The sequence below is a fragment of the Anser brachyrhynchus genome, assembly GCF_964034855.1.
Source record: "Anser brachyrhynchus genome assembly, chromosome: 3".
Classification (NCBI taxonomy): domain Eukaryota; kingdom Metazoa; phylum Chordata; class Aves; order Anseriformes; family Anatidae; genus Anser; species Anser brachyrhynchus.
This window is the reverse complement of record NC_137696.1, coordinates 36,267,907-36,283,004: the sequence shown is the minus strand read 5'-3', so window position 1 is coordinate 36,283,004 and position 15,098 is coordinate 36,267,907.

Genomic DNA, 15,098 nt, shown 5'->3' with positions numbered 1-15,098 from the left:
GAATGCACAGGGATTTTTAGCCATTTAAGCCCTTTGTAGACTATATGTGGTAGAGAATGGGTGCAGCTTTTGCTCAATCTCTTATACATTGGTTGTAATCCATTTGCCTGATGACTGCAGTGACCATTGTTGGTATAGCTGTAAATTATTAATTGCCTCAAGAAAAGGAATAAGGCTACTATTATCCAAATGGATATTACTGAAGCAAATTGCCTTGATCATTCCTTATAGGGCAATGCTGTAAACATGTATTTCTTCCTGGAGGCAGGTGTATCTAGTGACTGTGGCTGCCCAACACAAGGTTGCTTCATACATGCATTCAGTGATGAGACTGAGAATCTCACTGCTTTACAAAGCATCAATTTCCAAACCCCTTCCATTCCACAACTGCAGGTAACATCTTGTAACCTCCTTCATGTATCAGTTCCTGCAGCTACTTCCTTTTGGATGCAAAACCTGCAGTCTCCCTCCCTACCTCTCCCAACCCACATATGGAATGTAACACAAATTCAAGTTCATGTGCATTTAAACACACTTTTGTCATAGCTAAAAAGACCAGAAAGCTATTTAATAACAGTAACCAACTAAATAAATAAATGGAATAACATTTGCTGTTGAGGGGCAAATTACAACTGTTAGGGTGAATTCTCTTCAGTGTGTTCTTGGAAATTATTAAGACTATTTATCAATTCCCATTGCTCTTCATGAGAATGAAGGATCGTTGATGTTTCATGGTTTCAACCATACGATGTTACAGAACCAAAGTACAAACAAGATTACCTGCTGTCCTATGGTACAAAGATTTCCTCTGTGAAGAATTAAGATGAATAGAATTAATGATTTGTAGAAAGGGAGAAACTCCAGTTACCAGGCAGATCCCTTATTCTGTAGCCACTAGAGTTTATGCAAGGAAGCACAGCAATGCACTAAGCTTTCTCCCTTTGGGACCATGGAAATGGATCAGTCTTATCTTTTTAAAGTGCTTTATCCAGATTTGTTTGGCACAACGAATGGATACTTATTGATTTCTTCTGAGCTTACAGTTTTGTCATAATAGGGTCAGATTTTTCACAGGGGATTATTTTGTCTCGAGGGACAGAAGGGGACAAGAAAACAACACAACATTTTTAAGAATTTAAGAATTAAACATTGCTTTTCTGCTACAAGAGAGTGCGATGAAAGCATGTTTGATTTGCTTCTAGAAAATAAGAAGATGAAGAAAAAAAAGGTTTGGATCAAGCAGAAAAGAATGGGATTTGCTGGTAGCAAATAAACAGCATTTTTCACCTCCTAAAATACCTACCATGCAATTTGAAGACGATATGATAATTATGAGCACTGTGTTGGTGCCCAGAGAGTTAGAAGAAAGGAGCCATACTGTCTCTCACTGGATAATTAACCTTCCATTACCATCCAAGAGGGTGGGATGAGATAAGCTGTATATGTGGTAGGTGGGAGGAGCAGAGCAAAGAGGATCAGAGATGTGCGAAGGCAAGAAGCTAATAGGTATGGAAAAATGAGAAATAAAGGTTTACTAAAAAGAAATGCTTCCACTCACTGCCTCCTCTTCTCCCTATGGCAGGACATAACACTAGAAACTAGGATGTTCTCAGCTCTCCCAGATCTACACATCTTTCTTTAGCAATGCTTATGTTCCAGACCTGTTTATTTCCTAGCAAAATCTTGTCATTGCCCCCAAGGAAATAAGCAGTTCTGATAGCTTCTATCTCACTTGTGGGGTTAACAGAGGCCGAGAATGTAAATGCAGCTACAGAAATCTACCGCCTGATTTTTTCAAAGCACTAAATCATGTGGCTGTTGTTTGATTCAGTAGAAGTTAGACATGAAAAGACTTTAGAAATGTCCACTAACCACGTGCTACCTTTCCAGGCACATATGTGCCTTTAAAAATGAGACACTAGTTCATTTCTAAAAGTGATATGGAAATTTAAGGTTATGCTTTATGGTAGGTCTCCAGGGAGAAAGGTCAGAGGAGTTAGGCTGGGGTCTTTGCAAAACCTTTGTAGGTCTTTCTGACTTGCTTTCATCTTGCCTGGTAGATCAAGTTGGGTGCTGACCAAGAAATTTGAACTTGATTGTTCATTGATGGAAAAGAAAAAAGTCTGGCTTGCATAAGACTGCATAACATCCACAACTCAGGGCCCCTGTTTTGTCTAGAGAACAGCCATGCCACCTCTGACATGGAGTGCTCTACCCAAACTGCCTAAAGGTTTAGTAAGTGTAGAGTAAGGGGAGCAAATATTACAAGGTCCAGATTATGAATGAGAGATGCTACACACAGGAGAACTGATTCATTTTGTCTGGCCACCTCTGTGGACCAGAGGGAGGTCTTTCACAAGGACTCACTTGGCTTGGCTTTGTGTCTTCAGTTTCCCAGGTCTGCTTTATAACAATAAATTCAGGGTCTATATTTTATAAATAACTGCTTTACGTTCAGTATATTAATCCTGTTGAAAGCGCAGATGTCCATTTCTTTAATGGAATTGTAATAATAGCTTGTCTTCCTTAGAGACCGGCAGAGTGGTGTGAATAAAAGAGCTCTGCTAGACAGCAAAGTATGCCAAATGGGCATATTTTACTAGATGAGAAAACAGCTTGTCACTTCTAATTGTTCAAATTATGTGTGATTCAGTTCTTCCTGCGGTTATTTTTAAAATGTTGTTAAGAGGGTATAATGCGCAGCTAAGAATAAAAAGGGTGTGAAATTGCTAGCTCCCCTGGTAGGTAGGTGGTGATAATGAACATTTCATAAAGTTCTTGTTAACAGATAAATCTCTGTAGCTCTCAGGAAGTCTCTCATAGTGTTAATAGTCTCTCACTAAAGTAATGGTTCTTATAGAATACAGGTTCTTATACATGTTTTTATCTGTTGCCTTTTTTTAAAAATTATTTTCTTTTAATTTTCTTTTGCTTAATGATGATTTATAGAACAGAGCTAAAATCAGAATGAGGGGTCAGCAGTCCAGGATATGAACCGTTGTGCAGGTGTCTCAAAGTGACATCTGAAACTGCTGGTCAGGGCCCCAGGGCATGGCCCGCAGGTGGCTCACAGGTCATGCTGTGGGCTTGGCCACGTGCCTCTCTCTCACCATGAGAGTAGCTGCAGCAGACACTCCGATTACTGCAGACCCCATAACAAGTCTCATTTTCACAGCTTAGTCCACAAATCCAAATTTTGGGAACTATTGACTTAGATCTTTTCTGGCCTTTTAACTACTGTTGTTCTTACGTGGGTATATAAAAGGGCTGCTAAAGTAGCCAGATTTCTCTGGGATATCAAAGGATGTCAAAGGAAACCAGATCATCCTAACTAAGATGTTGTGCAAGATTATTTACTTATTGCTTATTTATTGAACAACTACAACTGACAGGCAGATCTCAGCCCTAGGCCTCTGCATAGGCAGGGCCTGGAGGGGCAACAGTCCTGAAGCAGGCCGTGTCAGCAGACTCCTCTCATGCCAATGAAGTTTTAGCAGCAGAGCTGTGCTTTGTCAGTAGAGCTTGTCTTGTCTCTGGGACTTCACCTGCTGCTCTTTGACCAGGCCAAGGCCTGGTCATTTCTTCTGTGGTAGAGAAACTGCTGTTTGAAGCAGAGGCTGAAGGAGGGTAAAAAGGAGACAGAAGGAAATGGGATTCCGGAGCGGAAGAAGCAACAGGAACTTCAATTCCACTCAGGCCATCACAGCACCCCTGGAATAAGATGAGCTCTTTGTGTGGACAGGGAGTGAAACCTGTCAATGCTAAGGGGAACACCATGTTCTCACATGCGTGGGTGCTCACAGGGATTTCCTGCACTTCTGACATAGAGGCATTTACAGACGGAGTGTATCAGTCTCGTAAACATGCCCTAGTCTGACTAAAAGGCTTTGTTTGCTGGGCTCCTGCATGGCCTTATCCTGCTGACCTTTGTTCTTGTTCAGTTAACTGACATGGTGGACAGAGCTCCTTCAGTCTATGCCATGCCTTGCTTTGCTGGCAGGTATCTTGCAAATCTTGTTACTGGCATTATAAGTGCAAGATTCCCACAAGCACCAGAGTTTCTGACAGTGGGCCATGCAAGTGGTAACTTTTCCAGAATCCTGTAAACATAATTTCTTCCTGACTTTGGGTCTGGCACTATAGAGTTCACTTCACAGGGTGACCTCCACATTTGTACTCACCTTTTGTGTAGGATCTCATCCTCTGGGGGAGCTTATCTCATTCAACTTTAGATGTTTATGATGTGAATCGCTATCTGAGGTAGTCATGCCAAGCTCACTTTATAGCTAATGGAAATGGATACTCTTATGGTGAGATTTATCTGCAATCTGCACTTTATCTTTTCATCAGCAACGTAAGAATGAAATGAATCATGTCTTAGCCATGTCTTTTTTTCTCTCCATTAATTATCAGGACTTGGTACCCTGTTCAGATGTGTCTACATTTAGTTGGTGAATCGCCCTTGTGACTCCCTCTGCCAGGTGTCTATAACATCACCTCGTTGTAATTTAGTTTGCACTGACAAATTCATAACTAAAATTCTCATCAGGTAGGTCTAGCATGAGGTTTAATGAGGAATTTTCTTCCCGTGACCAGCTTGTCTGGGTATTGGAATTGATCTGACTTACAAAGCAGACTGAAAGAGTTCTTGGGGCATGGGAGTAGGCTAACATTAAAAAAAAAAAAAAAAAAAAAAAAAAAAAAAAGCCACAGCATGTCTCTTTACAGAAATCTGGATCACATGTGTTTGAAAAAAAAAAATTGCCCTAGGTTTTCACTGCAGCATGAAAAATGAGTTACAGCAAGGAAGTGTATAGTAAAATGTTAAGACTGGAAGAACTGTCATAGAGGCAGGAGTTTTACTCCTACCTGTGGCATTGACTTTGTGGCCTTTTTCAGATCACTTATAGCCAGCCAGTCTCCCAGGGGATAATGTGTACTTGCAGCAGAGTCAGTAAACAAATAAAATGAATTTTCAGCACCTTGAAAATTAGTCTAATGAAAGTCTTGGGCTTAGTGCAAAACTTTGGTGAAAAACAATTTAGAGAAATAATCTGAGGCTTAATTGTCACAGCCATAAAAGAGTCTGTGATTTACTTAGACAAAGACAAAAAATAGCAAACTCAGTCCTAATCTCACTGATGTCAACAGTTACAGCTAGCATGACTGGAGTATCCAGACTTTGTTTTTAACCATTAGTTATTCCAAGCACCCACAAAATGCAAGGCACCTTATGGACAATTGGATAGATATTCTTATCTTTCTTTTGGAAGAACTCTAGCAGCCTCATACATTGGCAACCTGCCATGCTCTGGGAATGCACCATTCAAGAGCCAGCTACTTGTATATTAAAGGACTTCGGCTCTCCACCCTGTTCTGTAGCAGTCATTCTTGGCATCTGTAATTTTTAATGTGCTAGTAGCACCACACAATCTCTGGTTGGCAGCAGGAAAGGGAGAGGTGTTTATGAGAGTACAAACTGAACAAAATCTACAATATCATTTTTTTACACAGCAACTTGGGAGGAATGAGGAAATAGCGCTTACTTTCCTTAACTCTCTGGTCATCATTCAGGTTCCTGGTTCACACTCCAGATAAGGGTTAAATTATAATCCAGGGGCAAATGACTTTGAAAAGAGTGATTCATTTACTATGCTGAATAACCGATGTTTGTTTCATGGACAGAACACATCACTGGTCAGATTCATATCTCAGATACTTGAGGCCCCGGCTTAATGGTGTCAGGAAACAGCAACGTTTGTGCCCAGATAAAGGGATTCAGGTGGGTACCCCTGTATCTCAACTCATCACCAAATTTGTCATCAACAGAGACAGTTTTAGAGTAGGCAAAGCGAGTAACCTCTTACACCAGCTGAGAAATTAGGGGCAGCAAAAGTGCTAATTTGCAGACATGAAATACTTAATATTCACCAGTAATAACTGTTTATTGACAAAAAACTGCAAAGTGTGAGAGTGATGAATCTTGTTCTCTTAAAATATTATTGGAGTGTTAAGAGGAGCATCAGCTGCTGTCCTGCCTTGCCTAGAAAAGAGATTCAAACCACCACCAGTCATGGATGGTTCTTGTCAATCCAAGAACACACAACAAAAGCTGTTCTCAGGAACCGGTTAGCAGCTGGGGGTAGCTTGAGCTTTATCACTTAATCCAAGCCATGCAAGTGAGCTTTTTGCGCACACACAGCAGGGGATTTAAACAAATGCACAAGCAGGAGCACAGTTTAAGACATACCCTGAAACTGTGATTCCATTAACTTGAGTACTCACATCCAGTAACAGGCTGTGAGTGAAACCCATCAATCTGAATAGACAAGATGAACAAAGAGAGGTCCCAGGGTCAGGCAGTGGGTCAAAATGAAAATGGAGAACAGAATCCAGACCTCTCGACTACCAGCCAACCACCCAGCTCACTGGTGTGCACTCATTGTCTTACCACTCGCCTTTGAGGTTAAAAGGAGACATGATCTGCCTCAAGTAATGCAGGCAAAGGAAAAGCTGGGATTTGGTGTACAAATGCAGAACTTTTTGGTGTAGGTTCACGCATAGGCATGCATGCTTTTACAGCTGAAAATATGATCCAAATTGATCATTGGTTTGTGTGTGTTTGCATGTGTGAGCAGTCAGTCCCAGCACTCATGAGTGATCCAGGAATAATAAACTAATCCATGGGTAATTCACTGTTCAAGAACAATAAAACCTTCATACTGCCAGTTCTTGAGGGCAGCTCTGTAGTATCAAAAGGGCCTGCATAGCCCAGAATCCCCAAATCATCTAAAGGCAATAAATACGAATAGCTGGTACATACGACTTGCCCACCAACAGCATGACAGCTTGTGCAGTTGCTGTCTCTAACAAGTACCCCTCTCATCCCAGAGTATCCAAAAATTCCCAGCAGAGACAGGAAAAGCCTGGATAAGGTAACTCTACTGTTGCAAGGCTGTGAAAGACTGTAGAAAGCAAAGGGAAAGAAAGTCATGTTGAAGGCCTGCTGCAAACAACATGTTTTGTCCTTGTATCAGAGCTTCTGAGGCCAGTAACAATAAGCAGTGGGATAAGAGCAGGCCTGAGTCTGAGCACAGTAAGTAGAGCAGTGAGGAAAGACAGCTACGTTTATGGCTGTTGCATGTAAGCCATTCAAAGGAAAACTAAGGATTTTACAGCTTGGATAACCCACACTGCTTGAAGCTATATAATGCTACCACACACCCTCATTTCTTACTCACTTTGTAAACTCTGCAAGAAGTCAAGTTGAATTAGATTTCACCACTGCTTCATCAACACCAATGCACTTTGCCACTGGCGTTACTTGCCTGCTAAGTAGCGATTACCAGACTCTTGCTACACAAAGCATCCTTGGTTGGGAAACCAATGAGTGCTGCAGGGCCTTCAGGGTGTCAGGTGTGGGCTCTGTAATGTCTGGCCTGCCCCAGGGGGAAGCCTGTCCCTGTGAAGCACAGCAGGCGTTAAGTGACCTGAAGGAGCCTTCAGCAGCCCTATAGTAGCCAAAATCTCAGGACAGGGACTGATTTCAGGCCCCAGGGGAATATCTTGTCTTTTGGTGGGCTGATCAAGAGAAAGGGGTAGATCTAAAAATGTCACTGACATCATGGTTTAATTGGTATCTGTGTGTTTTGCTCCAAATTTTCATTATCCTTATCACAACACCGTAAGCCATCACCAGTATCTTTAGTGAATGCTGTCCTATGAGAATATACTCATACAGCAGCTTGTTCCTTTTGTGCTTCCGTCTGGTCAGGTAACCATGACTTCTCTGCTATGCTCAAGTCTTACCCATTAACCTGCTCATTCATCCATCCGCTTCCCAATCTATCCACCTTTAAAATCACTTAGAAACTGACACAAGAGCATTCACTCAGATATTGATGTTAATTTAAATGAATCAATCTGGATCATCCCCTTGGGCCTGACTCTCATTAATATTTAAAATCACATTTCACAGACCCAGGAAATGGAAAATTGGATCTTTCCAATTAAATTGACACTTTCCATTAATGACATTGTTCTGCTGTTATTATTGACAGTTTAGTGCAGCAGCAATCTAACAAGCCCAACATGTTGATTTCTGCCTTTTCCAACACCGTGAAGAAAATAATCTTTAAAGACAAAATATTTTAACTGAAGAAACAGAAGAGGCTGAAGTATTTAATGCATCTATATATATATTAAAAAATAAATAAAACAAACAGAAATAGGAACCACACATAAGGTTATTTACTTTAGTGCCTTATGGTGTTATCTCTGAGCTGATTTTTTTCTCACCTGCTTTTTTCATCTTCGGCGGTGCTAAAATTGCTATGTCTTTCTTATCTTGTCTTGATTACCCTACGCAGAAAAAGTCCATGCTCAAAAGATACTGGATAGTAAAACCTTTCAACAGTCATGGAACATGGTAAACCAAGAAATAACCAAAACAGGTATATTCCTGTAACTTGTATTTCTACCTTCAAAAAGACCAGGGAAAACAACATAAATCAGGTTTGTCTAGCTTTTTAACAGCTGGGTACTGCATTATATGGTCAGATAAATACACATTTTAAAACCCTTTGATTAAAAAAGAGAAACTGCTCAGGGTACAGATAGACTCATCAATGGGTTGGAACTGGCTCTTGGGCTGCCTACGAGCACCCCTGTAATTTAGGATATACTATGCAAATGAGAATGTGCACATCCCGTGTGACACATCCCTTGAACATAAGAGCATGGAGCTACTGAACTATTTCAAACAGATAGGTGGTCTTGTCCAGATCTAGTGCCTGCTTTGTGTCACAGGGAGCTGCTTTTGTTTCAAGGAGTGTAGCATCTGCATCAACAAAGGAGAAGGAAATGCAGAGGTGTCCCATCTTCATTGGGAATGTGTAAATCACCTCTATTCTTGTCTTGGGGCTTACATGGGAGGAGTCCAGAGCTCCTATTTAGCCTCTGGTATGAGAAAGACTGGACAGCTGTGACTGCCGTGATGTCTAGATGTCTTGTGTTAATGAGTCAACTTCCAATTAAGCTGAAAATGTGATTGTGGGCCTGCATTCTTGGCTGCCATAAATCTGTTCAAATTTACATGATCTTAAAATACTCACAGTCTGCTCAGTTATCCCATCAAGAATCTGGTGTATATTTAGTGTCCTTCCATTATCTTAATCTCTAGAGTTTATAAGGTAAGGGGGAGGAAGCAAGGAGATTGAGTCTGCAAACAACCTCCAAGATAGCCATAGTTTAACTGAAAACTTCACGATGGGAAAGTGGTTGAAGTGATACTTGGCTTTTTAAAACAATTTACGATCAGTGCTGGGTTTAAATCCTCCCTATGATACCTCTTTAGGAATATTAGGTGCACAGGAAGGCTCTTAAGAACAGCACTCTCCATTGAGTGGTAATGAGTGGGGGTGACAGCAGTGTCAAGTGATGCTTGCTGGCATGTCTGCATCACACAGTGCAGCCTGGCTGCAGAGGCACCCTAAACAGCTGGATTGCAGCGAGCAGCACAAGCATATGCACTTTCCAGGAAACCTTACTGCTTTTAAGCCAAATCCGGTTTCTCCAAAAAGCCGCCGTGCATCATACAGACATGCCAGCTTGGGAAAGAACAGGTCACTGTTAGTCCATGTGCCTGCATTGCATGGGATGGACATTACCATGCCTGTTACAGTTCCCCAAATGACCAGCCTGTTAAAGAAGACTTTTAAAAAACTTCTACCTCCTACCAAAACAGAGCACAGAACCACACAAAAATCCCAGGTGAAATGTGGAAAGAGGAGATTTTTGAACACATAGGGGTAGAGGAATAAATAGTTTAAGCACAGAGCTTACATTTTGGAATGGGAAATCAGAAAAAAAATGTTTACAAAACGCATGAGTAAAGAAAAATGTTTGAGTTTTTATCTCTTTGCAAAGAAAGTTATTGGCTTGTATTGAGCCTTTCCCTGGGAGTGTTTGCAAACCAAACATTATGCAGCTGCCAAGTGCCTGAAAACCAAAATGTGAAACTGACCTAAAATAAAAGCAAAAGCGAGTGCTTTATTTTCATCAACACAGAAGAAGAGAAATGAAAGGCCAAGATGCAGGGAGAGTAAAGACCTCTAGGATGTGATTAATGTGCGCAATGCCAAGACCACCTCTACAAGCCGCTGAAAGTTATACACACTGTTCAGGTGAAATTTGTCCTACCCTAAAAGTGGGTCAGTCAAATCATATCCCTGAAGTGCCTTTGACCAGATTATATATAAATGCCTAATATTGGATGACATGACTGCTTTTCCTAACCTTTAACATATATCAATCTGCAACACTGTAACGCCCCTTCCAGTTAAACTAAGCATTTCAGAGAAAAGTAGAGAATAAAAAAAGAAAGAAGATGTTAGAGACAGACAAGAGAAGGGAAGGCTGGATCTGTCATGTGTTATCTGTGCAGTGATGGTGATTTCCCAAGTTTCCTGTACACTATGGATTGTACTGAAGCTATGTCACTACCTGTCACTCAGGGCTCATGCCTACAGCCACACGCTAGCTAGAGCACACCGTGAAATGCCTGATGAAGTTTCAGGTGTGCTCAGATGTTTTTCCCACAGAAATGAAATAGATGGGAACTAGATTACCTCTGGGAAACTGGCAGTCATGCCACCAGTGTCTCACTTTCTTCCACAGCTGTGTGGATACTGTAACCAGCTGGAGACAACATCTAGCTTACTGAGCTGTGTGGGTGTTCACAGGGTGCTTGCAGTAGTCGGTACATTAGTGGAGCACATTACGGGGCTTATTTCTGAAAATATCACGCAAATCTTAAATAGTGACTTCTCTCAGTATTTCTGGGAGCTACAGAATAGGGATCATTAATTCCATTTTATGACTGGCAAAGTTGAGTTACAGAGAAGTAAAAGTCTAAAGATAGTCTTCACTCTTCCTTCTACGTCTGCCAGCCTAACTATGTTGGTCAGAGATTGAAGGCAGCAGTTATTCCAACAAGATAAGCAACCCTTTATGTCCTTGGGGAAAGTAGTATGAGCTTTATACTCATTAGGAGGGTTTCCTGGTATAACAATACCAATTGGAGTTAACTGGCAAATACTTCCTTGTGCAGATAAGGTTTGAATTATTCCAGAAGCACGTTCCTACAACATGATCATATATTCCCGCCACTCTGCTTCACCGTTTCTCATATACATAACTTACTGCATTCAAAATCCTTTTCCTACCTTATCGTATGTCCCTGTGTGTCTGTGTGCATGCAGAGTTTCAACACCCCTCATTGCTTGGGTTAGAAGTGCCCTGACCCACAGACAGTTAGCAGACTGCTAAGCCAAGATCTGCAGTAAGCCACCAGTGCCTGTCTGGGCAAAGGGGTCTGGGGCTGCAGACTTGAAAGTTAGCGCCTGTGTTTGTTAGGAAGTGTGAATCAACAGATGATCCCATGCTGAGCAGATCTGAAACCAGATATACGGTCAGTCACACCAGGCCCTGCTTAATCAGCTGGTTTTGCTTGGAAATACGATAAGGGAGGGCAAGGCTGGGAGACGCAGCTCCTATTGGCAGTCTCTGACAGCTCCCTCGTATTGCAAAGCAAGTGGTGTGGAAGATTATAGGTGCGAAACCTGCTCACCCGCCCAGAGACTGCACAGTTTGACTTTTTTTTCCAGCACGTCATTTATTTGTGTAATGCCATTGCACAGTTGTTCCAGCTGTATGTAGAGCTACATTCTTTAAAACAGATCGCTCAGGTCTGATGTAACTTAACCAGACGCAGCAGAGCTCGACCATGCTCTGCAGTTCTACATCACAGCTAGCATCCTGAGGGCCCTCCAGTGGCAACCCCTCCAGAGGTGCCTCGGTCTCCCTGTTTAGAGACTAGACACCTTCTCAAAATTGCTACTAGCTACTCAGCAGGTACTCACCTGGGATCTGGGGCCAAGCCTCTGCACCTCCTAAGATGCTGGGTACCCCGAGGCATCCTTTTCAAGCTCTGCAGGTACATTTGTAGCATATGGTGCAGCTATTTTACAATCACTGGATCCTAGACACCACATTTTCACGTCCCCAGACCTGCACAAGTGAGCTCTAGAGTCAACCACTGCCTCTCTCTCTTCTATCTCTGCAGTGAGTATTTAGCTCAGGAGGTTGAGAAAGACTTAACTTCTGCCTAGCCTGGGGCCTTAGCTGTGATACAGGTTTCAGTCCCTTGATTTTAATCACACAGAAATATGAACGTGTGTCTCCTTGACCTAAGTGATTTCCCCAACCTTTTGGCTGCTGGCTGTTTTTTGAGGCATCTCTGGTTTCCACAGACAGAAAAGCTACACACAGGTGCCCGTCTCTGCCGAAGGAATCATGGCTGAGCGCTGTGTGGAAATGGGGGCCTGTCTGAGTCAGTCAGTCATTTCTGCACGCAGCATTTTGCTCTTTCCATCTGTATTATTTTGCCAGCTTGCATGGACAATTCCTTGCTAGGACAAGGGAGGTCTCTGGTTATATATGCAAGCATTCCCATATGTTATATGGAGAACATGCATACCTTTCTCAGGGTTAAGGGCTCCACTCTGGGACAAGCCCACCTAATTCCAAGCTTTTACAGTGCCTGAGGACCAACAAGACAACAATATCTGTGAGAGCAATTCCTTACATTGCTGGCTACTGCTATCCAAGCACAGGACTATTCTTTCTCTTCCTATTACAGTCATTTCCTAAGGGCTAAATATGCATAAGGATTTAGGCATGTAGTGATTCACCAAGCAGCAGAGAGGGTAGGTAATAATTCCCCACCTTACGGCCAGGTTAATAATTTATGAACAGTGAAACAGCTTCAAGAGTGGCTGAGATGGCCTGCCCATGAACCTTTGGCAGATGGATTCATGTTGTACTGCTAGCTGCCCTACTTGAGGCAGGGTGCTGACTTGAAAATGGGTCCCTGCTTCCCACATGTGACCCCCAATCACTTTTTCATTTTTTCAAAACAAAGCACCAACTTTGCATTTAACATCTGTACATAATCCAGATTAACAGCACTTTACAATGCTTGAGTAAGACTGGGGTCCTGTCCACATAGGTGTTTTTTGTTTGTTTGTTTGTTTGTTTGTTTTGATTGGCTTAGTTAACTCCATTATTTTCCGGCTTCAGTGAATTCCACTGTTAGCTACTCCACGCATAGCAGGGAATATTTGACTGTTACCCTGAGAATGTAAAGTTTTATACAGGGTGATGCAGACAGAGTGGCAAGTACCCATATTTGTGAGACCATGCAAAAATTCTGTGAAAGGTCTCAAATTTTCCAAAGTCCAGTATCATAAGAGGAAAACTGCTCAATACACTCTTTTGTGGCTACTAGTTATCAGTATTCTATTTTGTCACATTGAAAGACATCTTCATATTCAATCCTCATGTCTTCATCTTATTGTTCAGCTGAAACATTCAGTTCTGAGTTCAAGAGGCAACAGTATCATAGAAAAAATAGCAAAAACATCCAGAATTGCTGGATTTCAAGAGAAGTCCCCAGGGAAAGAATATTCCCTGCTTGGTTCCCCAGATCACTCACTGCAGTGCAGTACTTCCTGGATTACTGCAACTAATGCTGTCTCAGAAGAAGACAAACTTGTGTGAATCCATCACCACCACCTTCCTTCAGGCTTTAATGAAGCTCTGAAGTGTTGCCAATTCCTTTCGAATCTCTGTAAATTAAATGAGTTTGAAACATGTCTGCAGCCAACGCCAAAAGCTTCAGCTTTCCAGCAAATTACAACCAACCTGAAACAAGGATAACTGAGACCGTCTGGCTCTCCTCATGGAGAAGACAAGCAGCTCAGAGCTGGTGCAGATAAATGGGGAGATCTCAACCCTCTCCAGGGTCAGGGTCCTGAAGTTAACATCACAGAGAGAAGAGAGCGGGAGTGGGAAATCCTGCAAATCCTCTGCTTTTCACCCTTCTTTGCTTTTTATGCAATGCTGGTCCCAGCATAGCACGGAAGAGGACTCTGCTGCACGCACTTCTTTCTAGCACAGGAGAAGGGTTGGAGCACACAGAGGAAAAGCAAGGGAGCCGGGCTGATTTTAGCCTGGGAGTGGTAAAGGAACTCACTCAGGAGCAAGACTGATTAGGCAGAAGCAAGACCAGAAGCAAGGTTGAAGAAGAAATGCTTTATGAAAAGGAAACCATGAGAAATTATCTTTTTTGCTGGCAATAGGTTTGGAGCCATGTGAGGAATGTGTTGTACGAATTAATGGGACCTTAATGTAACTGGGAACACTGGCAGCACCATTTTTTCTTTCTTTCTTTCACACAAACGCACAGACAACCTATTGTTGTGCATTGCAGTAACAGTTCAAAATTCAAAGAGCAAAAGTCTGACTCAGGACTTTTTAATCTCTGGGCTTGATAGTGCTGTAAGACTTCAAAAGTCCTCTCGTTCCAATGGTGATGATGCTCAAGCCTCCTTATTAAGTGAGATCTGAGATGGGGTATTATTTTGGGTGTACCCAAACTAGCTATGTTCTATTAAAGTATTGACTTACCTTCATTGTCTTCTAAGGAACAATTCTCCTTTATTTTAAAGCCCATAACTTAGTAGTTTCCTCATTTATTAGAGATTTTGGAAACTTATGTTAACTAGCTTAACGTATGTTATCTGTTTATCTCGGAAAACAAAATAAAACAAGACAAAAGACATGTTTCAATCTCAGTCCTGAAAGACAGTAATTTTAACGCCATGAATATTGTTCCATTGTAATCGCCTGTTTTTTTGAGAAACTTTTGAATTTTTGCACATAGCATCACAGTGACAGTTGCCTAGATGTTTGGACTCAAATGCCCTTTTAACTGCAAGTTTCCAAATATTTATATTAAAGAGTAAAAAAATAATAAAAGAACATCTAAACCCAAAAAGGTTCTCAATAATAACCACAAAAATGATCTGTTCTGATGCTACCTCACACACAGCCAGGATTACTGCAAAGGGGAGATACTACCAAGCATGTTTCCCTAAGCCATTCCCTAAGGAATGGTACTGAAAGAGACTTTTTTTTTTTCATTTCCCTCTTCTATCTGCCATAATATTTATTTATGGAGACAGGTACTAAGTTCC